Below are 23,251 nucleotides of genomic sequence, written 5' to 3'. Positions count from 1 at the left end.
GCCTGTCTCCTGAGACCAGATTGGCTCACATGTCATAGTGTACTGTGATGTGACCTGAGCAGCACTGATCCTAGATCAGTATGCCTCCTCTTAGAAGTATGATAAATATGGGCCCAGGTCTCTCTCTCTCTCTTCCCAAACATTGATGAATGTTTGATGCGCACAATCTGTGACAGAGGGGTTCGAAATAGAATGACGATGTGCATCTCGCGATGGTAGCGGTTTATGAGGTACTATACATGGATCCAGAAATTGTGTTAGTGGCACAGTTGTCAGCCTCCCGAGGGACTGTCACATCTATGAATGCTCTGGATAGTGAAGTGAATTCCAGTCTTAGAGTCCAAGAGCAAATGAGACCAGTGATGCCTCTTTTAGCTGACCTAGCTCAGAGTTATAGATTATGATGTAATTGTATAATTTATAACTCTGACCTAACTTTGTTTTTGGGGGTATATGGAGATGGATGAAGCAATGAAGCAAGTCTCTCCCCAACCATAACCTCAACCCTAACTAAATCAGTATGTCGAAGGTTTGATCTGATTTTGTGAGTGTGGAGTCTTGCAACTGTCAGATTATTTGCATAAACAAGGCACACACACACATACACACACAAACACACTCACAAACACACAGACACACACACAGACACACACACACACACACACACACACACACACACACACACACACACACACACACACACGCACACGCACACGCACACGCACACTCTCTTATCAGCCTGAGCCCTTGGCGAACAGTGCTCTCATCCAGACATAGTGAATCTACGGGGAGAGGAAATAGTAGAGCAGGACAAGTAACCTTTCAGATGGCTGCCTCCAAACTGAAATGAGGGTTTCCAGACTTACTCAGTCATCAAAGTCAAGGACGCTCGTCATATCTGAAACTCTGATGAAAGCAATTCCCTCTGTCTCTCAAAAACCCTATCAATCCCACTATAAGGTCATATACTAAATAATTCACATTCTTTTCCCTCTTTTTTATCGGGTAAATATCTCATTGTGAAATGTGTGAGCAGGATCAGGACACTAAGTCTAGACACAGTCCATCAAGGTCAGGGTAGCATAGAGAGATACTAGGCACTGTTTAGCTGTTACCATGGGAACAGCACGGCAGGGATTTCTTTTTAAGTATCAACATGTTTCTATTAAGTTTATTGAGTTCTCTATTGCTATTGCTTATTAGTTTTAATTTTTATTATTATAATTTCTTTAATTCTTTTATCCCTTTATGACTTTATATTGTATTTCGGGGCATCATTGGCTCGGGATGTAAAGCAGTCCTCTCGTAATCCGGCGGTTCCTTCCCGGGCAGCGTGTCGAAGTGTCCTTGAGCAAGACACTTAACCCCTAACTGCTCCCGATGAGCAGGTTGCATGGTTGCCTCTGCCGTCAGTGTGTGAACGTGTGAGCGAATGGGTAAAATGTGAGGAACAAATTGTAAAATGCTTTGGATAAAAGCACTATATAAAGGCACCATTTACCATTTATTTTATGCTTGCACAGTCTAGCAGAAGGAAATAGTTCACTGCCATACATATATGATTGTGTGACAAATAAAGACTGACTTTGACCAAACTCAATCTTAGCCTGGGGGAGGCTGGCAATCATTTTAGGCTTAAAATTAGTCAGTCTTCTTGAGCAGCTATTTAACATACATTAGGCTTGTCTAAGAGCAAACCTCTTACTGTTACTGTTTGTACTACCGCCCCTAGGGAACATACAGTACTACATACTTTGAAATAGCATTGCATTCCTGTTAGGCCTACTATCATTACACTGCTAGTTTAACTTTTAACTGTCCCAGCTAGGCCTGCTATCATTACACTGCTAGTTTTAACTGTCCATACACTGCTAGTTTTTATTTAAATTTTTAATGATCTTTTTCCGTTTTTCTCCCATCCCAATGTTAGTTGTTATGCCAATTCCCAATCCCCTTCCTGGTCGTTGCGCACTCTACCCCCTACCGTCGGTCTGGGAGGGCGGAGACTATCACATGCTTCCTCCGACACATGTGTAGCCACCACTTCTTTTCACCTGGCAGCGTGGACTCTCACTGGGAGAGTGTAACGTGTGGAAGGTCACACTACCTCTCCTAGATCCTTCCCTTGCTGTGCAGGCGCCCCGACCGAACTGTAGGAGTCGCTGTTTACAACGACCAGGACCCACCCACGCCGGCTTCCCACCCGCTAACACTGCCAATTGTGTTAGTATGAACGGTCGGCCAAGCCGGAGGCACCACAGCCGGATTCAAACCCACTGGCTCTGTGGTGGTAGACAGACGCTTAGTCCACTGCGCTACCCGGCTGCCTACACTGCTAGTTTTAACTGTCCCTACTAGGCCTACTATCATTACACTGCTAGTTTTAACTGTCCCTGTTAGGCCGCCGCCTACTATCATTACACTGCTAGTTTTAACTGTTCCTGTTAGGGGGGGGGGCTCAGAGCGTTTTCCTGAGTCTCGCGACTGCCGCGGCTCAGCCACTTCCCCGATGTTGATTGGTCGGTCGAAAAGAGTTACCTTGATGAGCGGCGCTCCTCTCCAAAAGTTGAACTAGTTTCAATTTTAGGCACTGGGAGCGCTCCGCCCAAAACGCTGCCACCGAGAGCGCATAAACGCGAGGCGCGGCGCTGGGAAAAGGAGCGCGCCTGTCGCGCCTGTAGCATAGAAATGAATGACAGAAAGGAGCTGACAACTCATAAAACGTCCCCGGTCGACACGGGCCATAGGCTATAGGTATGAATATTACAGAACCACACATAGTCCACACCACACAGGTGTCTAAATACACATGCTCAGATTAACCCCTCTGATCCAACACTAAAATTCACACACAACAGTCCTATTTACACATAAACACACGGATGAACCGATACCGAACAACAAGTCCACGACCAAACACATCGAGTCTAACATTATTATATAGGCAAAAAAATTCAACATTATCGCCACCCACCTGTCCTGATGGTGAAGATCTGCCCAATTCTCAAAATCTGCATGTCACAGAAGTAGTCCCCGCAGCAGGCTGCTTCGCATTCTTTGTAAAACCAAAATTGGTTAGAAGGCTTACTTATTTGATATTTCGTTAAACTTTCGACATTATCCTGGATGAAGTTTGATTTGTGCCTGCAGACTGCAGTGCAGCGCCGCCACGCTCCGAATGGTAAACGCAAGAATAGCATGCATGTTGCATGCATATTACGAGTAGTTTATGCTATTGTCTATTACGGTGAATTAGTGCGCAAATCATTAATCATACATCAAAATAGCCTAATTTTATTATTATACACGATGATGACGATACAGAAAATTACAGAAAAATGAGAAATGCATGGCAAAAATAGCATTTATTGTCAGTATTTTAGAGACCCCCCAAAAATTCACAAATCATGTTTTCAGGGGAGCTGATTCACACCCTGATACACTGCTAGTTTTAACTGTAGCTGTTAGGTCTACTATCATTACACTGCTAGTTTTAACTGTCCCTGTTAGGCCTACTATCATTACACTGCTAGTTTTAACTGTAGCTGTTAGGTCTACTATCATTACACTGCTAGTTTTAACTGTAGCTGTTAGGTCTACTATCATTACACTGCTAGTTCTATTTCATTCTGGCCTCCGCTCAGCGTCAGTCTGCACTAACCTCACTTCGTGCCTAGCACTGAATAAAAAAACTCCACAATGTACCTGTACATACCGACATCCGTCTGGCCACACCCCTATCCGCTTACCTTCATAAGCAGGTGTGTGGTCACCTACTCGCCTCCTTCTTCACTTTCACCACAAGGAAGTGCCTCGGTAGATACCCACACTTGACAAGGTTGTTTAGTTGAAGAAAGTTGGAAAACAAAAGAACGGGAAGATACGTTGACATCATATCTTTATTTTCTCTCTCACTATTTTCGAGAAAATACGGCGATATTGTCTTCGTCACTGGAGTGTCTGGAAGATGATGATCATTCTGACCTCCACCGGCTTTTTCGTATTAGGGGCTTGCGCCGCTGATATACTCCCCGACTGCAGTCCTCCTTGCTGCGGCTGGATGGGTATTGGCCCTCCGGTCATACAGCTGGACTGTGGGAAGCACCGACTATTGTGAGAAATCGGTTGCTTCCGGGTGGGGTGAGTATTGTTTTGCTTGCGAGCACTGGTTGTCTGTTTATGCTATGGGGGTTAGATGACAATTTTACGAACGCCGACCCCGGACTGGGGTCCTCTGCTCGGCTTCTTAAGCGGCGGACGGAGGATCTTGGTCTGACGCACATGATGGTCAACCTAGTGGGCCGCGACCGAGACCTGGTTAAAACCCGGGAATCTCTGGACGAGCGGATGCTTCTCTGTCCCGTGCAGGCCCCATCTTTCACATAAATGTGGAAGTACACCCTAACGAGGAAATGTGGGCATATGATCTTCATTATCGGGAGTTCCATGCTCAAGTCGGCTGCAGCCCAGATGGGAATTGTGCCGGCTCCGCTGTATGTCTGGTAAATCACTGTGTTTGACATTTCTTTTTCTCTTCCCTCTTAGGATGGGAAGGGACTTGGACAGCGGCCTGTCTGAAGTGTGGCTTGTTATGTCGTTGTGTACAGTTCAGGTGATAGCTGCTTAGCTGGCGTGCTCGTTTGTGGCCTACTGTTGTTAGCCAGTCAGCTGTTAGCTACGGCGCTAGCTCGTTGTTCAAGTTTCAAGTTTCAAGTTTCTTTAATAGTTGTCATACAGAAGTACAGAATACTTTCATACAAAATGCTTCTTACTGTTACGCTCCAGAGACTGTGCTAGACAAGATAGTATCAAATAACATAGTATAGCATGTAATTTTAGACACTGTACAACTGTACAAACAAAACTGTACATTGGATTATTGACAAGACCATACTTGGTCATTTACTGTACATTGGAGGGGGTTGTGTTCGGACATTTACAGGGGCCAGTTTCGAGTTGCAGTCTCCCTTAGGTGTTTTTTGAGAGTGTTTTTGAAAGTGGGTAGTGATTCACATTCCTTTACAGCTTTGGGTAGGGCGTTCCACATTGATGTGGCATAATTGCGAAATGTGTTTAGTCCCTTGTTTGAGCCGAATCTGGGTTTAACATGATTTGTGGAGCTCCCTCTGGTGTTGTGATCGTGGTATTCACTGACCTTTGGGAAGTATTTTGACATGTACATGGGTACCTTGGTCGTGTAGTGTATCTTGTAGACCAGGCCCATTGCAAGTTGCTGTACTCTGTCGTCTACTCTAAGCCATCCTAGGTTGTCAAAGTGGGCAGGGGTGAGGTGGGTTCTAGGAGTAAGGTCAAGCAGTAGTCTGACCAGTTTGTTTTGAGATGTTTGTAATTTTGTTTTTAGCGCCTTTGAGGTGCTTTGGTACCATGAGGTGCAAGCATAGTCGTAGTACCCTTGAATGAGTGCTCCTGCTAGAGTCTTCAGGGTATTCTTGTTTACCAGTGAGGAGATCCGGTACAAGAATCGAGTTCGTTGGTTGACTTTTTTTTATTACATTGGATGCCATTTTGTCACAGGAAAGATTTGCCTCTAGGATGGAACCCAGGTAGGTAATATCTTCTTTCCTTGTGACAATATTGTCACCCACTGTAACTGAGAAGCCGTCGGTCTTGCTGAGTTTGTTATTTGAACCGAAGAGAATGGACTCTGTTTTGCCCATGTGTAATGATAGTTTGTTATCAGCGAGCCATATGCAGATTTGCCTAGTTCTGAGCTGAGGGTTTTTTCAACCTGTAACTTGTTCTTGTCAGAGACCAGCAGGGCTGAGTCGTCCGCAAACAGGAACAAGTTGCAGTCACAAGCTGACGACATGTCATTTGCATAAATTAGGAACAGTAGCGGACCTAGTATGCTTCCTTGTGGAACACCACAGCTTACTGTGAGGGGGGGGGATAGGGTACCGTTTACCTCCACCATCTGCTCTCTCCCCTCCAGGTAGGATTGCATCCAGCTCACTGATAGACTATCAAAACCAATTGCTTTTAGCTTGTCAATCAGAATGGTGTGATTGACAGTGTCGAAGGCCTTTTGTAGGTCCAGCATGACCATGCCGCAGTATTTGCCCGCGTCCACCTCTTCCCTGGGGCTTCCCCCCCCTCCTCTCAGACATGTTTGGTTACAATATATTGTGTCACTGTGTTTGTGGGGATACGATGTAACCCTCAGCTTAATTGCTGGGGTTGTGCTTTCCGCTTGAGAAACAATTTTTTCCTAAAGAAAAGGTTGTTTGGTCACTTATGTGTGCTTAGCAAGGTCTGTGGCCATTACATAATCGAGGCCTTCTGTCTTCTCTTCGTCGAGAAACGAAGAGGGACAAAGAGGAGTTTTCCTGGAGTTCTCAGCAGAGGGATCCACCGATCCACCCAGTGCTAAGCACACCATAATCCTATATTTCCCTCCCACTCTGCTATTTCCCTACTATCTCGCTTCCTCCCTACAACCTTCTCCCTGCCACTCTTGACACCACAATGTGCCTCATACCTATATCCACAATCTGCTCCTCCAGAACTGACTCTACCCATCCACGCCAGTTTGCTAGCAACCCGGCAAATCTCTCCTACCCTCCTACAGCCACTAATACACCTGTCACAGTACGGGGAGGCTTATGGAATTGTCAATCAGCAGTCAAGAAAGCTGACTTCATTACTGCCTACGCCCATAGTCTAAATCTGCAGCTCCTGGCTCTAACTGAGACCTGGATAACTCCCAATAACTCATCAACACCTGCAGCATTATCTACAAACTATAACTTCACTCACACACCTCGACCCTCCAGACGGGGTGGAGGCACTGGACTCATGACATCTCCTTCATGGGCTACAAACCTAACACAACTCCCAGAACTGTCACTCTCCTCCCTCGAATATCATGCAATATCTGTCTCTAATCCTTTCAATCTCACCATTGTTACACTCTATCGCCCTCCAGGTCCCCTCGATCACTTCATAGATGAGCTGGACATGCTTCTAAGCTCCTTACCGGAAGATGGTACCCCGCTCCTTCTATTGGGCGACTTCAACCTGCCTGACTCATCTCAGTCGGTCCCAGTGGTCTCCCTCCTACAACAATTTGACCTGACTCCCACTGCCATGCCTCCCACCCACAAAGCAGGCAACTCCTTGGATCTCATATTTTCCCGTAACTCCAGCATCATTAACACCACGGTAACTCCCCTACATGTATCTGACCATTCCTTCATATCCTTCTCACTAACTCTCATGCTTAACCGAAAGGTCTTCACCCCAACTCAAACCGTCTCACTCAGACGTAACCTGGCCTCCCTATCCCCCTCCACCCTCTCCTCTGACATAATATCCGCTCTACCTTTGAGTGACACCTTCTCTGCTCTCCCCACAGAGATGGCAACCTCCACCCTCCTCTCAGCCCTTGCAACCTCCTTTGACAAGCTCTGTCCCCTCGTTGAGAAACCTGCCCGCCGTTCCCCACCCAGTCCATGGCTGACGGATGCAGTGAGAGAACAAAGACAGGTCCTGAGAGCGGCTGAGAGGAAGTATAGAAAATCACGCCTCACTGCTGACATCGACACATATCACAACCTCTTGTTAACATTCTCCAAAACCATTACTAATGCCAAAGCTTCTTTCTTTCACCATAGGATCGAGGCCTCTGCCAAGAATCTTCGCAAACTGCATGCTACCATGTCCTCCCTCCTCACTCCCCCCCCACCCCCTCCTCCCTCATCTTTTTCTGCCGAAGACTTTGCGATCTTCTTTGAGGAAAAAGTGGAGAACATCCGCAGCTCCTTCTCCCAACCCCCACCCATTCCAAACGCTGAATCGAGAACCTCATCCTTCACTCTGTCATCTTTCTCTCCCATTACAGAAGCCGAGACCCTGACACTGGTAACGTCGAACCGTCCGACTACATGCCAGCTGGACCAGCTACCCTCCCCACTCCTCCAGACCATAGCACCGGACATCCTCCCATTCCTAACTGCAACCATCAACTCCTCACTCAACTCGGGGGTGGTCCCCACCTCCCTAAAACAAGCCAGAATCATGCCCCTCATAAAAAAACCAACCCTGAACCCCACCGTCATAGCCAACTATCGTCCTGTCTCTCTTCTCTCCTTTCTTTCTAAAACACTTGAACGTGCTGTATCCAACCAACTTACTGCTTATCTCTTACAGAATGACCTCCTAGACCCCAATCAGTCTGGCTTCCGGACTGGCCACTCCACAGAAACGGCCCTCATTGCGGTCACAGAGGCACTTCACTTAGCAAAAGCGAAAGGCCTCTCCTCTGTCCTGATTCTAGATCTATCTGCAGCCTTCGACACAGTCAACCATCAGATCCTCCTCGCGGCCCTCGCAGGAATGGGAGTGGCTGGATCTGCGCTGACATGGCTGACATCATACCTCAACGACCGCTCCTACCAAGTGTCATGGAGAGGGACTCTGTCGGCCACCCGCCCCCTCCAGACGGGTGTCCCCCAGGGCTCGGTCCTAGGACCCCTTCTCTTCTCCCTCTACACTAAATCACTGGGTAACATTATCACGTCTCATGGCTTCTCATATCATTGTTATGCCGATGATACTCAACTCTTCCTCTCCTTCCCTCCCTCAGATATCCACGTCTCTGAGCGGATCTCGGCCTGTCTGTCCGACATCTCCGCCTGGATGACGACCAACCACCTCAAACTGAACCTAAGCAAAACAGAATTGCTCCACCTGCCGGCCAAATCCTCCCCCCTGACCGACCTCTCCATCACAGTCGAGAATGCAGCTGTGACCGCGTCCCCGACCGCCAAGAACCTTGGTGTTGTCCTCGACGACCAGTTGAACTTCTCTGCTCACATCGCAGCGACAACCAGAACCTGCAGATTCCTCCTGAGCAATGTCAGAAGGATACGCCCCTTCCTGACAAAAGAAGCCACCCAACTCCTCATCCAATCAACAGTCATCTCCCGCCTCGACTACTGCAACGCACTGCTAGCTGGCCTCCCGGCCACTGCCACCAAGCCTCTTCAACTCATTCAAAACGCAGCGGCCCGCCTGATATCAAACCTACCGAAGTCGGCCCATGTCACCCCACTTCTTAGGGACCTGCACTGGCTCCCCATTGCTGCACGTATCCGCTTCAAGGCCCTCGACCTAGCATACCGTGCAGCAAAGGGAACCGCTCCCGCCTACCTCCGGTCAATGGTCTCTAACTACACACCCTCAAGACCCCTACGCTCTGCATCTTCTGGCCGCCTCAGACCTACTCCTATCCAAGCTCCCGGAGGGTCATCAAAGAGAAGCCGCCTATTCTCAGTCCTTGCCCCACAATGGTGGAATGAACTACCCATCCCAGTTAGGACAGCCGAATCCCGTCCAATCTTTCGCCGTCGACTAAAGACTCACTTCTTCAACCATTATCTGAAATGATAAAAAAAAAAAAAAAAAAAAAAAATCTAACCCTGACTGTCATGCACTTGTCCTAATAAACTAACCTACACTGTAACACGCAACACTTGATGAACATTGTTACTCAGCTGATAGAGTTGTACCCTTCTTGCTGTCTTGTCGTACAGAACTTGTAAGTCGCTTTGGATAAAAGCGTCAGCTAATGTAAATGTAAATGTATGAAAAACGGTGTTTCTCTGTAGTAAGAGTGTACTTTTGCCATTTTTTGTTGTGATGAAGGGTTGTGTGTGTCTTGTGATCTACAACTGGGTTAGGTTTGGCCCACAGAAGCACATGTGTAAGTCTGGACCGGGGCTCTTAAAGGGGCCCTCTCTGTTCTGTGTTTTTCCTTAGTAAAACTCAGGTAGCAGGTTAGCGCATGAGCTATGTGAGGCTGTTAGATGCTTCATGTAGCATGCTATGACTGTGTCATGCTCTACTTGTCATTACATCGTATCATGGGTGAGGGGTCGTAAAGGGGTGAACTGGTAATCCTTTCCTCCCCTTTTCTGATTGGTCAGGGGTTAAAACCACCTGTCCTTCAAGGTTCCTGTCACGTTGCTGTTCGGCACATTACAGGGTAAGGGGGGGGGGGGGGGGGGGAGTTTCCTGGTCCCACGCCCTGGAAGATTGGGCGTGTGCACCGCGGAAATTCCCCCGCCATAGAGTACGTCACTGAGCGCGTCTCTATTGGTAAGACTTCCGTGGGTTGTTCAGGTCCATGTTATGGATCTGTTTCAGGGAGTTGTCAGAGCTCCTCCTCACGAAGCTCCTCCTCAGGGAGAAGTGCCTTCTGTGAGTTCGGACTCTCCTTCCCAGTGAGGGAGCCTCCTCAGAGTTCAGAGCCTCCTCCTCAGATTGTCAAGGTGAGTAGAACTTCAAAAAAGGAGTTCTGCTCTATTGTGTGTGTATTCGATTCAATTCGATTATTGAGTGTGTATTGGTTCAGTGCCTCCTCCTCGGAGAGCTCTAACCCAAGTGTTACATAGCTCAATGTTGCAATATATTCTTTTCAATCTATACAGCTCGCGTGGGAAGTCTCTCTGGGGATTTCCGTCTCCTCCCTGTGTGGAGGAGATGTAAAAATGGCGGGATGTAAAAATGTAAACAATTTTTACCCTCAGCTGCGTCATGTGGGATTCATGTCAGTCTGTGTTTCTTTCTTTTTTAAATAAAAAGAGGAAAGAACATGAAGCACGACGGCTCCGTGTCGTTCTCCCAGCAGGGCTGTACAGTGCGACGAGATGGTCGCGAATTGCCCCTTTAATTGGCCGTTGCGATTGGTAAATATTATCTGGGGGCAGGCTTGCGAGCAGTGCTTTCAAGTAGGGCTGGGCGATAAAACGATAGCGATAACTATCGCGATAAATTATTTCCTCGAAATAAACATGAAACGTGGTCGCAAAGTTTCGATATATCGAAAACTCCGCTCAGCCTCGGCTCAGCACACTCACTAACAACAACCAACGTTACGTGATGACGTGCATACGCACAACAGCTAACAACCAATCAGTGAAGGAGATGGCCGAGAGCGAACGAGATCCGGAAGGAGACCCAGAGGTACTAGGACTCACTCAACAACAAGGCTTGCTAGGCTAATTAGCTTGCACGGCGTTGTTTTATATATTTACGTGCCGAGTATGTGTGTGTTTTGAATTCTGAGGCCACGTTTAAGTAGTGTGGGGTATACAGTGGACGTCGTTTCAATATATTGTGGCGGAAGAGAGTATTTTAGTGTCATATTTAGCACATTGTCATGGAATACACCGCTTATAAACAACAGGCTGGCTAGGATAACTAGCTTGCACGGCACTGTTTTATATATTTACGTGCCGAGTATGTGTGTGTTTTGAATTCTGAGGCCACGTTTAAGTAGTGTGGGGTATACAGTGGACGTCGTTTCAATATATTGTGGCGGAAGAGAGTTTTAGTGTCATATTTATTGTCATGAGATACTCCGCTTGTCGGCTACTGCTAACGTGCGCGGACTGATGACGACATCAACTCGACTTGAGACATTCGCAGCAGCATAAGAAGTTAATTAAACTTGACAGACATTATATCGACGATAATTATCGATATCGAATTATATGAAAATAATTTTATAATTTTATCGCGATAACGTTTTTGGTCATATCGCCCAGCCCTACTTTCAAGCCTTGCATTCGCATTTCACTCCTAAATTATCCAAGGCGTGTGATGACGCCACTCACACGAGCTGAGCAGTGAGCACTCAGCAGGTATGATCAGCGGGAACAATCGACTGAGCACTCACTCTGATAGACTGGCTGACTGTCTGATTTAGCTATGAAGAAAAGTAAAGTTAGTATTGCTTCATATTTTCGACGCGTTCGACCTCCTATAGTGAGCCGAACTGAACTGAACTCAGACACACGGAGAGAGCTGCGGCGTCTGCTCCTCCTCCCTCCCGCACCCGTGGCTGTTGTAAACACTAGTCTCTAGTGGGACACTGGGACCTCGGTGAGCCTGCCAGCCGGCTAGCTACTGATATCAACAAATCCTCCAGCAAGTCTAGTAGTGCATGATAGCTCGCGTTAGCTTACTGTTCAAAACGAAACGTCCCATTAAACTAAATAGTTCAGATAGCTCCTGATATCAATGTCTTATAAGTTATAATTATAACACTGAGTCGATGCGTATTCGAGCTGAGGGCACGCTGAATATAGTCAATAGGGTCCAGCTGCAGCGCCGGAGAATCCTGGCCGTAGCTGGAGGCTACAGTATAGGGTCCAGCTGCAGCTCCGGAGAATCCTGGCCGTAGCTGGAGGCTACTCGAGTACACACAGACAGTGGAGCTGGTTGCATATAGCGAGCATTTTGACTTGTTGCGTGGTGGCGATGTCTCACAGATAATACAACTACAAGTATGATTATATAATATATATATTTTATTAAAAAAAAATATAAAATATTTTTTTTCTTTTTTTTAAATAAAAAACAATCGATATAAATAATGGTAAAATTGTTATTTAAAAATTTGCCCCTAAAAAATATTTTGTGTAAGTGTGCCCCTAGTGAAAAAGCTTAGCGTACAGCCCTGCCCAGGCGACTTGGAGGAACAATGTCTGGTGTCTTGCTAGACTATCCATTGATGTGTTTGGGTCTCGATGCGTACATAGTGCTGGCTCGGGGTGTTTCTGTTAAGAATCACGCAGGGGGCTAAGTACGCCTTGGTTGCTCGTTATTAAAACAGCGTTTTTATAGGGCAACTGGGATGGAGTTTTGTCTCTTCAGAGCGCCAGTTTACTAGGTTGTCTCGATGAATTCTCGTTCATATCTGGGGGATGTTAACGGAATAGATCAGAACATAGGTAGAGGGGTCTCACGCCCTTAGGGTGGGCCACTGAGCGCGGTACAAATGGGACCGTCTGGGTGGCGCCCTCTTTTCATGTTTTAGATCGACACGCATACCTACCCCCTCTTCTGGAGTGGGCATGTCGGCGTGGTTAGGGCACGGGACTGGTTCTGGTCGCGCTGGTCCAGGTCAGTTAACCCGTTGTCCGCCGGGGATGCATATCTGCTGTTCTGGTACCCGGAGGGACTTGTGCTTTTTTCGGGGGGAAAAATGCCGGGTCGGCCCGGGTGTCACAGGGTTAGTCGTTATGGAGACCCTTTGTTGGGTACACGTTGTACCTGACACTATCATAAGGGGCTGGTTCTCCTTTCTTTCGCTCCTCTCTCACGCATGGCGAAGAGGGGGCTGTTGGGGTGGTCTTCTGGACCTCCTCTGGTAAACCTGTGTGCTTCCCGAGCCGCCGGGCCCGGTCCGAAGTAATGTTTCGTTGAAACCGTAGGCCTGGGATAACCCTTTTTTGGAAACTGAAACACTTGTACTGCGGTATAGCTGGTGTATACCCGCAGGTGTGTTTTGGAGTTTTTCTTGAGGGGTTATAGGAACAACCACCGTATGTGGTACCAAGAGGGTGGTTGATTCCCTGGTGTGTTGGAGCAGAGTCGACTCCCGGGTTACCCGGTTGAGTGTGCCCCTGCACGTTCATGACGTCTGCCAATCGTGTCAGCCTTCTCTGCCTCGACCCCTCTGGGTGGGTTTTTTTTTATGGAGGCTTTGTCATGGTGCGCAACAATGCCAGCATACGCCCCTTCCGCCGGGGTGCTGTTTTCAGTTGACCCCTTTGGCGCCTGTCTCGTCCGCAGTGCTCCAGGCTCGGGTCTACAGCCTGCTGCCTGGTTTTCCCCGGTGCGCTGCCTGCTTCCGTTGGTTAACCTTTTGAGTGCTTTACGGCCATGCTGACTGCCTGTGTTGCAGGGTCAGTGTGCCAGGCGGCGTACTAATGGGGGGAAAGGGCCCGCTCTTGGAGGGGCCCTGTCCGAATACGCTGGCGATGTGGGGGGCGGTGTCACTAAGTGACCGCCTGGTGGGGTCTTGATGCCTGGCGTCATTGACCTCTCCGGGCCCCCTTTTTCCAGGGGATCCAGTCCCTTCAGTGGGTCTGGGTCTTCCTTTGCGCTCCGCTGCTACGGCCTTGCCACGGGGTTGAGTTTGCTCTTGACCCCGTGATTTTGGGGGCAGTAACGAGGGTTGTTCCTTCCGTTCGTTCCCTGGTGGCATGCGGGTTGTGCGTGTGCGTAGTCGTGGGGTCAAGCCACGGTCTGCTCACCCTGTGCGTTGAGTTGCTTGAGTTCCTCTTCGCACGGTCGGATCCGTCTCCCTCCCGTCCTCCAATAGGGAGGGTATCCCTCCATTAGGGAGGGTCGGGGGGCTCGGTCCTCCCCGGTCTGATGGTTGTGGGGGGCCTCAGCGGGGTACATTTGTCGAGCTTCTGGCTTCCGCTCAGCTCCTCTTGTGCAGACTGACGCTGAGCGGAGGCCAGAATGAAATAGAAGGTAAGGTTATGTATATAACCAAGTTCTATGAATTCTGGTGACGCTCAGCGTCAGGACGCCACTGCGGCCCTTGATCTCACCTTGTGGTGAAAGTTTGGGAAGGAGGCGAGTAGGTGACCACACACCTGCTTATGAAGGTAAGCGGATAGGGGTGTGGCCAGACGGATGTCGGTATGTACAGGTACATTGTGGAGTTTTTTTATTCAGTGCTAGGCACAAAGTGAGGTTAGTGCAGACTGACGCTGAGCGTCACCAGAATTCATAGAACTTGGTTATGTACATAACCTTACGTTTTAACTGTCCTTGTTAGGCCTGCTATCATTACACTGCTAGTTTTAACTGTCCCTGTTAGGCCTACTATCATTACACTGCTAGTGTTAACTGTAGCTGTTAGGTCTACTATCATTACACTGCTAGTTTTAACGTTAGGTTATGACTATAACCAAGTTCTGTTAACACTAGTGGACGCTCAGCGTCTCATTGCATATATCTCGCTTCAGCATATATATACTGAATACATTTCTAAATGTACCTTTAAATGCCAGCATTCATCTGGCCACACCCCTATCCGCTTACCTACATAAGCAGGGGTGGTGCCACACACTCATCTCCTTCCCAACAAATTTCACCACAATGAAAAATCAAGGGCCGCAGCGGCGTCTAGACGCTGAGCGTCCACTAGTGTTAACAGAACTTGGTTATAGTCATAACCTAACGTTCTGTATCACACTAGCTCCCGCTCAGCATCTCATTGCATAATAGGAGCTGAGCGGGAGCTAGAAGCTCGACAAATCGGATCACGCCGCCATCTTCTTGGTCCCAGCGTATAAACAGAGATCACGTGACGCCGTCGTGTCACGTGAGGTAAAAAAATGGGACGACCAATCAGAGGCCACGTTTCAAGACGCACTGGATGACGCCGACTGGGGAATGTTCAGGAGGAGTAATAGTGACGTCAGCGATTTCACAGACGCTGTAGTGTCATTCATAACAACACTGGCTGATACTATCGTCCCCACAAAGAAGGCGAGGGTGTTCCCAAACCAGAAACCATGGGTGGACAGTACCATCAGAGCAGCCCTGAACTCTCGCACCACTGCTTATAACCGGGGCAGAGAGTCAGGAAACATGGAAGAGTACAAGACAACAGTCTACACTCTGCGCAAGGCTGTCAAACTTGCTAAGAGGACGTATGCCGACAAGATGGAGGCACAAATGGCACAGAATGACACAAGAGGATTATGGCAAGGACTGAGGGCTATAACTGACTACAAAGTCAGCGCCCCCTCAATGGGGAGCGACGACGCCTCCCTTGCGGACAAGCTCAACACCTTTTACGCTCGGTTTGGTGCAAACAGTGGCACTGCTAGCCCAACGGCTAGTGACGTCACTGGTGCGCCGGCTGTTGTGGAGGGGGGGGGGGCATCCGCGGGGGGGCGGGGACGCTCTCTCATTGACGGTACACAGTGTGAGAAGAGCATTTATGCAGGTGAACACCAGGAAGGCTGCTGGCCCAGATGGAATAACAGGACGCATACTTAAGTCCTGTGCCAACCAGCTAGCCCCTGTGTTCACCGCCATATTCAATCAATCCCTGGCGGAGTTGGTGGTCCCTGCCTGCTTCAAGATGTCTACCATCATCCCTGTACCGAAGAAACCCTCCCCAACATGTCCAAATGACTACAGACCGGTGGCACTCACCTCTGTGGTCATGAAATGTTTTGAGAGGCTGGTCAAGGACCACATTTGTGCCTCCCTCCCCAGTGATATGGACCCTATGCAATTTGCATACAGGACAAACAGGTCCACTGACGACGCGGTCTCCCAGGTACTGCACAGCACCCTCTCCCACCTTGACCGTCAGAAGGGGGGCTATGTAAGACTGTTGTTCATTGACTACAGCTCAGCATTCAACACCATAGTCCCCACCAGACTGGTGGACAAGCTGATCGAGCTGGGTCTGAGCTCCGCCCTGAGCGCCTGGGTACTGGACTTTCTGAGTGAAAGACCCCAGGCGGTCAGGGTGGGGGGTCAGACCTCCAACACCATCACCCTGAGCATCGGGTCCCCCCAGGGCTGTGTTCTAAGCCCCCTGCTGTACTCACTCTACACACACGACTGTGTGGCCAAGTTCAGCTCCAACTCCATAGTGAAGTTCGCCGACGACACGGTGGTGGTGGGGCTGATCTCGGACAACGACGAGAAGGCCTACCGGGAGGAGGTTGAGGTACTGGAACGCTGGTGCCAGGACAACAGCCTGCTCCTGAACATTGGTAAAACCAAGGAGCTGATCGTGGATTATAGGAGAGGACAGCAGGAGACACACACACCACTGATGATTAACGGGGCTACCGTGGACAGGGTGAGCAGCTTTAAGTACCTGGGGGTCCACATCTCAGAGGATCTGACATGGCCAACACACATAGACACACTAGTATAGAAGGCGAAACAGCGCCTCTACCACCTGAGACAGTTAAGGAAGTTCAGAGTATCGGGGAAGATACTCCAGTCCTTCTACTCAGGAGCTGTAGAGAGCATCTTGACCGGAAACATCACTGCCTGGTATGGAAACAGCACGGCACAAGACAAGAAGGCCCTACAGAGAGTGGTGCGCTCAGCCGAGCGTACCACGGGTATTGCACTACCTCCCCTGCAGGTTCTATACAACAAGAGGTGCAAATCCAGAGCCTGCAGGATAATGAAAGACCCTCACCACCCCAATAACAGCCTGTTCCAGCTGCTGAGGTCAGGCAGACGCCTGCGAACCCCAGCTACTAGGACAGAGTGGCTTAGGCTCAGCTTCTTCCCCCAGGCCATCAGAGTCCTGAACAATGAACATTGAGTACCACTGTAACACTTTAGCATGAGCGGGCACACACTCAAGCCGCACGCACCCTCACTTATTGCCAAAAGGAAAGGCCACTTTAAATTAGTATTAGCAACAGTAACAGTGTATTGCACTACTATTACTACTACTGTTAACTGTCAACTGTTACCCGTCATTGCACAAATTTATTGTTACCTACTACCTGTTATTGCACAATTTTATTGCAATTTTTTTTTGTATTGGATTCTATTATATGTTATATGTTGTACCAATTGCACATCGTTGCGGGCAAGACCACCCGCATTTCATTGTATATCCGTATGCCGTGACAAATAAAACTCTTGACTTGACTTGAAATGTACCCCGCTGAGGCCCCCCACAACCATCAGATCAGGGAGGACCGAGCCCCCCCGACCCCCCCTAATGGAGGGCACCCCCCCTATTGGGGGCTTCACGGGAGGGCGACGGACCCGACCGTGCGAAGAGGCACTCAAGCAACTCAACGCACAGGGTGAGCAGACCGTGGCTTGACCCCACGACTACACACACGCACAACCCGCATGCCACCCGGGAACGGAGGGAACAACCTCGTTACTGCCCCCAGAATCACGGGGTCAAGGGCAAACCCAACCCCGTGGCAAGGCCGTAGCAGCGGAGCGCGAAGGAAGACCCAGACCCACCAAAGGGACTGGACCCCCTGGAACGGGGGCCCGGAGAAGTCCATGATGCCAGCATCAAGACCCCACCAGGTGGGCACTTAGTGACCCCGCCCCCCACATCGCCAGCGTATTCGGACAAAGGCCCCTCAGCCGAGCGGGCCCTGTCCCCCCAATAGTACACCGCCTGGCACACTGACCCTGCAGAACAGGCAGTCAGCATGGCCGTAAGCACACAAAAAAGGTTAACCAACGGAAGCAGGCAGCGCACCGGGGAAAAACCAGGCAACAGGCTGTTAACCCTAGCCTGGAGACTGCGGACGAGACAGGCGCCAGAGGGGACAGCTGAACACAGCCGCCCCGGCGGAAGGGGTGTAAGCTGGCGTTGTTGCATGACCAAGCCTCCATTTAAAAAAAACCCACCCAGAGGGGTTGAGGCAGAGAAGGCTGACACGATTGGCAGACGCCCTGAACGTGCAGGGGCACCCTCAACCGGTGAACCTGGGAGTTGACACTGCTCCAACACACCAGGGAATCAACCACCTTGGTGTTACCCAATGCGGTGGTTGTTCCTATAACCCCTCAAGAAAAAAACTCCAAAACACACCTGCGGGTATACACCGGCTATACCGCAGTACAAGTGTTTCAGTTTTCAAAAAAGGGTTAACCCAGGCCTACGGGTCAACGAAACATGACTTCGGACCGGGCGGGCCCGGCGATACGGGAAGCACAGGGTCACCAGAGGAGGGCAAAGACCACCCCAACAGGCCCCTCTTCGCCATGCGTGAGAGAGGAGCGAAAAAGAATGGAGAACCAGCCCCAAGCACACCGTACTTGGTATTCCCAGGCGGTCTCCCAACCAAGTACTAACCAGGACCAACCTGTGTAGCGGCCGAGATCTGACGAGATCGAGCGTGTACAGGTTGGCATGGCCGTAAGCCATTACGACAGTGCTGAGTAAAAAATGGACCCAACCAGGGTCTCCATAGCGCTTAACCCTGTGACACCCAGACCGACCTGGCATTTTTCCCCCTGAAAAAAGCCCAAGTCCCTCAGGGTACCAGAACAGCAGATCTGCATCCCCGGCGGACAACGAGTTCAACTGATCCGGACCAGCGTGACCAGAACTAGTCCCGTGCCCTAACCACGCCGACATGCCTACTCCAGGAGAAGGGGCAGATATGCGTGTTGATCTTAAACATGAAAAGAAGGCGCCACCCAGACGTTCGGGCGAACCGCGCCCGGTGGCCCACCCCCAGGGCGTGAGACCCCTCTACATATGTTCAGATCCATTCCGTCATCATCCCCCAGATATGAACGAGAATCCGTCGATAACCAAACCAGGTCGGCGGATTTGGTCGTCGGAAGAGGAAAAACCTCCATCCCAGTTGCTCTATAAAAACGCCGTTTTAACCTCAAGCAACCAAGGCGTGCCAGTCAGTCGCCTGTTTACAGAACACCCCGAGCTAGCACTATACGTGCGTCGGGACACACCCACATCAATGAACAGGCTATTTAGACCTGTCATTGAATCCCCAAGGCGCCCAGGGGAACGACAAGAGGGGTGTGATACTTCCTAACTCCAACTCTTTTTAATAGAAAAGAAGGAAGCACCAACAGTATGTATCCCAGTCTACACAGCCGGGGGTAAAAATTGTTCACATTTTTACATCCCACCACCCTCCCATAGGAAGGAGACGGGAATCCCCAGAGAGACTTCCCACGCGAGCTGTACAGATTGAAAAGAATATATTGCACCTTGAGCCATGTAAAAAATTGGTTTTAGGGCTCTCCGGGGAGGAGGCACTGAACCCATACACACTCAATAATCGAATTGAATCGAATACATACACAATAGAGTAGGACTCCTTCTTGAGGGTCCACTCACCTGACAATCTGAGGAGGAGGCTCTGTACTCTGAAGGAGGCTCCCTCACATGGAAGGAGAGTCCCAACTCACAAAAGGCCCGAATAGGAGCTTGGTGAGGAGGAGCCCTGACCACCCCCCGAAACAGATCCATCACATGGACCTGAACAGCACACGGAAGTCCTACCAACAGAGACGCGCACAGTGACGTACTATATGGCAGGGGAATTTCTGCGGTGCACACGCCCAATATTCCAGGCCGTGGGACCAGGAAACTCCCCCCCCCCCCCCCCCCCCCCCACCCTGTAACGTGCCGAACCGCAACGTGACAGGAACCTTGAAGGACAGGTGGGTTTACCCCTGACCAACAGAAAAAAGGGGGAGGAAAGGTTACCAGTTCACCCCTTTACGACCCCACACCCATGATACGATGTAATGACAAAAAGAGAGTATGACACAGTCATAGTCAGCTCCATGAAGCGTCTGACAGCTTCACACAGCGCATGAGCTAACCTGCTATCTGATTTTTACTAAGGAAAAAACACAGAATAGAGAGGGCTCTCCAAGAGCCCCGGTACCAAACTTACACATGTGCTTCTGTGGCCAGTCCAACCCAGTTGTAGGTCACATGACACACACAACCCATCATCACCTACAAAAAATGGCAAAAACACTCTACAGAGGAACGCCGTTTCTCATAATGAGAGAATACATAATTCTCGATTAGTATCGGCCACAGGCCTTGCTAAGCACACACTAAAGCGACCAAACAATCTTTTCTTTTATGAAAATAAAGTTTCTCCAGCAGTTTTAGCACAACCTCAGCAATCAAGCTAAGGGTTACATCGTATCCCTACCACACAGTGACACAATGTAGTGCAACAACATGTCTGAGAGAAGGATGAAGAAGTCCCCAGGGAACCGGGGGGAAAACACAACCCTCCTACTTTACCCTTAATAAGGCCAGTTGAACAGGTAAACCTGTTAATATGTGAACACACTGTTCATTGTCATTACAGGCTGAGAGAAGAATCATTCTTTACTCATATGTCACTAAGCATAGCTTTATAGGTTAGTTTAACCCCCTTAGTTGAGAGTGCTCGGTACAAGAACACACATGATGTTTCTCAACACAACAAACCAGATCATTTTCACATCTGTAATAAACAACCCTATTTGCATGGAGAAGCTAATACCAGTGACAAGACAATTCACACATAACTCGCATCGTATCCTAAATGTAGTGCAGCAACACTCGTTTTGGAAAACATCGTTATTTACAAAACATTTAGAAGGGAAAGCAAGAAGACGTGCTCAAGGTCTGGTCCAGACCTTGCCTACCCGGAGCGTAGATCAAGCGAAGTGCAGTCTCAAGGCACCGTAGTAAACACAGCCGTTCTGTGTTGTCGATCTGGGCAGCGTCGCCGCTCCATCCCGTCGCTACGGTCTCCCTTGTTGACGCAGTCCTTGCCGTCCTGGCCAAGGGCAGGTTCGACGAACATCCTCTGTCAAAGATGACGTCGTAGTCAAGAGTGTTTAAAACATGTTATAATCAAAGCACGTTCAACAGAGTAGCATTAAGCTAACGGCCGCTCTAACCGTCGGGCGCTACCGCCCCTGCCCGCGAGACGCCGAGCGAACGGCGCACGCGACCAGAGGGGAGACTTCGAATCCCCCCCGCCTCTCCCCGTGAAGGAGAGGGGAGTTGGGAACCGCGGCGGCGCGCGAGGGGCCGGAGCCACCCCGCGCTGGGCCTCGGCCGATAGCAGCAAGCTAACGTTTCCTAGCCTAGCCTAGGTAGGCCACGACTAGCACGCAAGCTAACGTTTCCTAGCCTAGTGATCACAGCAGGCTAGCGCCGCAGCTAACAGCTGACTGGCTAACAGTAGGCCACCACTAGTACGTAAGCTAAGCAGCTATCACCTGAACTTGTACACAATGATATAACACTCACTCAGACAGGCCGCCGTTCTGAAACCCTCCTCACTTTTTAAGAGAAAAGAGAAACAAGATGTTAACACAGTTTTACAACGGTGATTTTACCAACACCCGACGGAGCCAGCACAATACCCAACTGACCTGTGTAGCTGACTTGAACACAGATCTTCCGCTAATGAACATCCATGCCCATATTTCCTCGTGAGGGAATACTCTCATTTGGATATGAAAGACGGGGCCTACACGGTGACAGAGAAAACATCCACTCGTCCAGAAAACACAGGGATCACCAGTGTTAATGGTCGTGGCCCACTAGTTAACTAGTTTCAAGTTTCAAGTTTCAAGTTTCTTTAATAGTTGTCATACAGAAGTACAGAATACTTTTATACAAAATGTTTCTTACTGTTGCGCTCCAGAGACTGTGCAAGACAAGATAAGTATGAAATAAAATAACATAGTAAAATTAGAAGTAAAAAAAAAAATGAGGTCACAGTGTTCAGTTTAGACATATGTACAATGTTCGATGCAGAATAGACGTAGTTACCATACAATATACAATACTGTGCAGTGTACTAATATACAATACTATATAGTGCAAGGCAGAAATGGAGAAATGGGACGAGGTGCAATTTAGGTACAATTCACAGTAGGTGTACGAGTTGTAGTGCAAATCCTTTATCAATAAATATCAATAAATATAAAGTGTAAGTGTGTTTGTGTGATCTAAAGTGTGGAGAGTGGGTGCTGCAGTGTGTTGTTTGTTTGAGTGAGTGTGTGCGTGTGGGTGTGTGTGCTGTGTGCATTTGATGGTTGTTGCATAGTGATTATTGTTCGTTTAGCAGCCTGATGGCCTGGGGATAGAAGCTTCTTCTGAGTCTTTCTGTGCTCGCCTTAAGACTCCGGTATCGCTTGCCTGACCGCAGCAGTTCAAAGAGGCAGTTGGGCTTCAGATCAAGGTCTTCCGCTGTTGCCTAAGAGGCTGAACAAAAGACCTTAATCTGGGGCCGGTGTTCGTAAACATTGTCAGCCAGCCCCCATAGCACTAACAGACAAGTGGAGCCGCAAGCAAAACATCACTCACCAACCTGGAACTCACCGCTTCTCACAACAGCGGCGCGTCCTACAGTTCAGCTGTGTCCTGAAAGGTTTTACCGCAATCCAGCCACAGCAAGGAACTGCAGTTGAGAGGCATGCAGCGGCGTGCTCCCAATACGAAAACCGGTGGAGGATTTTAGAATGATCACCATCTTCCAGACACTCCAGTGACGAAGACAATATCGCTGTATTTTCTCGAAAATAGTGAGAGAGAAAATAAAGATATGATGTCAACGTATCTCCTTGTTCTTCCTTTCCTCAGAGTAAATATTTTTCTCCACGTCAAGTGGGCATATGAGCAACACGTTGCTTGTGATGAAATTTGAGAAGGAGATGAGTGTGTGGCACCACCCCTGCTTATGTAGGTAAGCGGATGGGGGTGTGGCCAGATGAATGCTGGCATTTAAAGGTACATTTTGAAATTTATTCAGTATATATATGCTGAAGCGAGATATATGCAATGAGACGCTGAGCGGGAGCTAGTGTGATACAGAACTGTAGCTGTTAGGCCTACTGTACTATCATTACACTGCTAGTTTTAACTGTCCCTGTTAGGCCTACTATCATTACACTGCTA

At 49.0% G+C, this 23,251-nt stretch overlaps 1 protein-coding gene across 1 annotated transcript in view; it reads left to right on the top strand.

Moving 5' to 3' along the window:
* clcn2a (chloride channel, voltage-sensitive 2a) overlaps positions 1–23,251 on the top strand; it is a gene marked incomplete at both ends in the record, with an annotated part of 204,996 nt that overhangs the window by 76,367 nt on the left and 105,378 nt on the right. The window lies entirely within an intron of this gene.

The sequence above is a fragment of the Notolepis coatsorum genome, assembly GCF_963971535.1.
Source record: "Notolepis coatsorum genome assembly, chromosome: 13".
Taxonomy (NCBI): domain Eukaryota; kingdom Metazoa; phylum Chordata; class Actinopteri; order Aulopiformes; family Paralepididae; genus Notolepis; species Notolepis coatsorum.
This window is presented reverse-complemented; position numbering and strand designations above follow the sequence as displayed.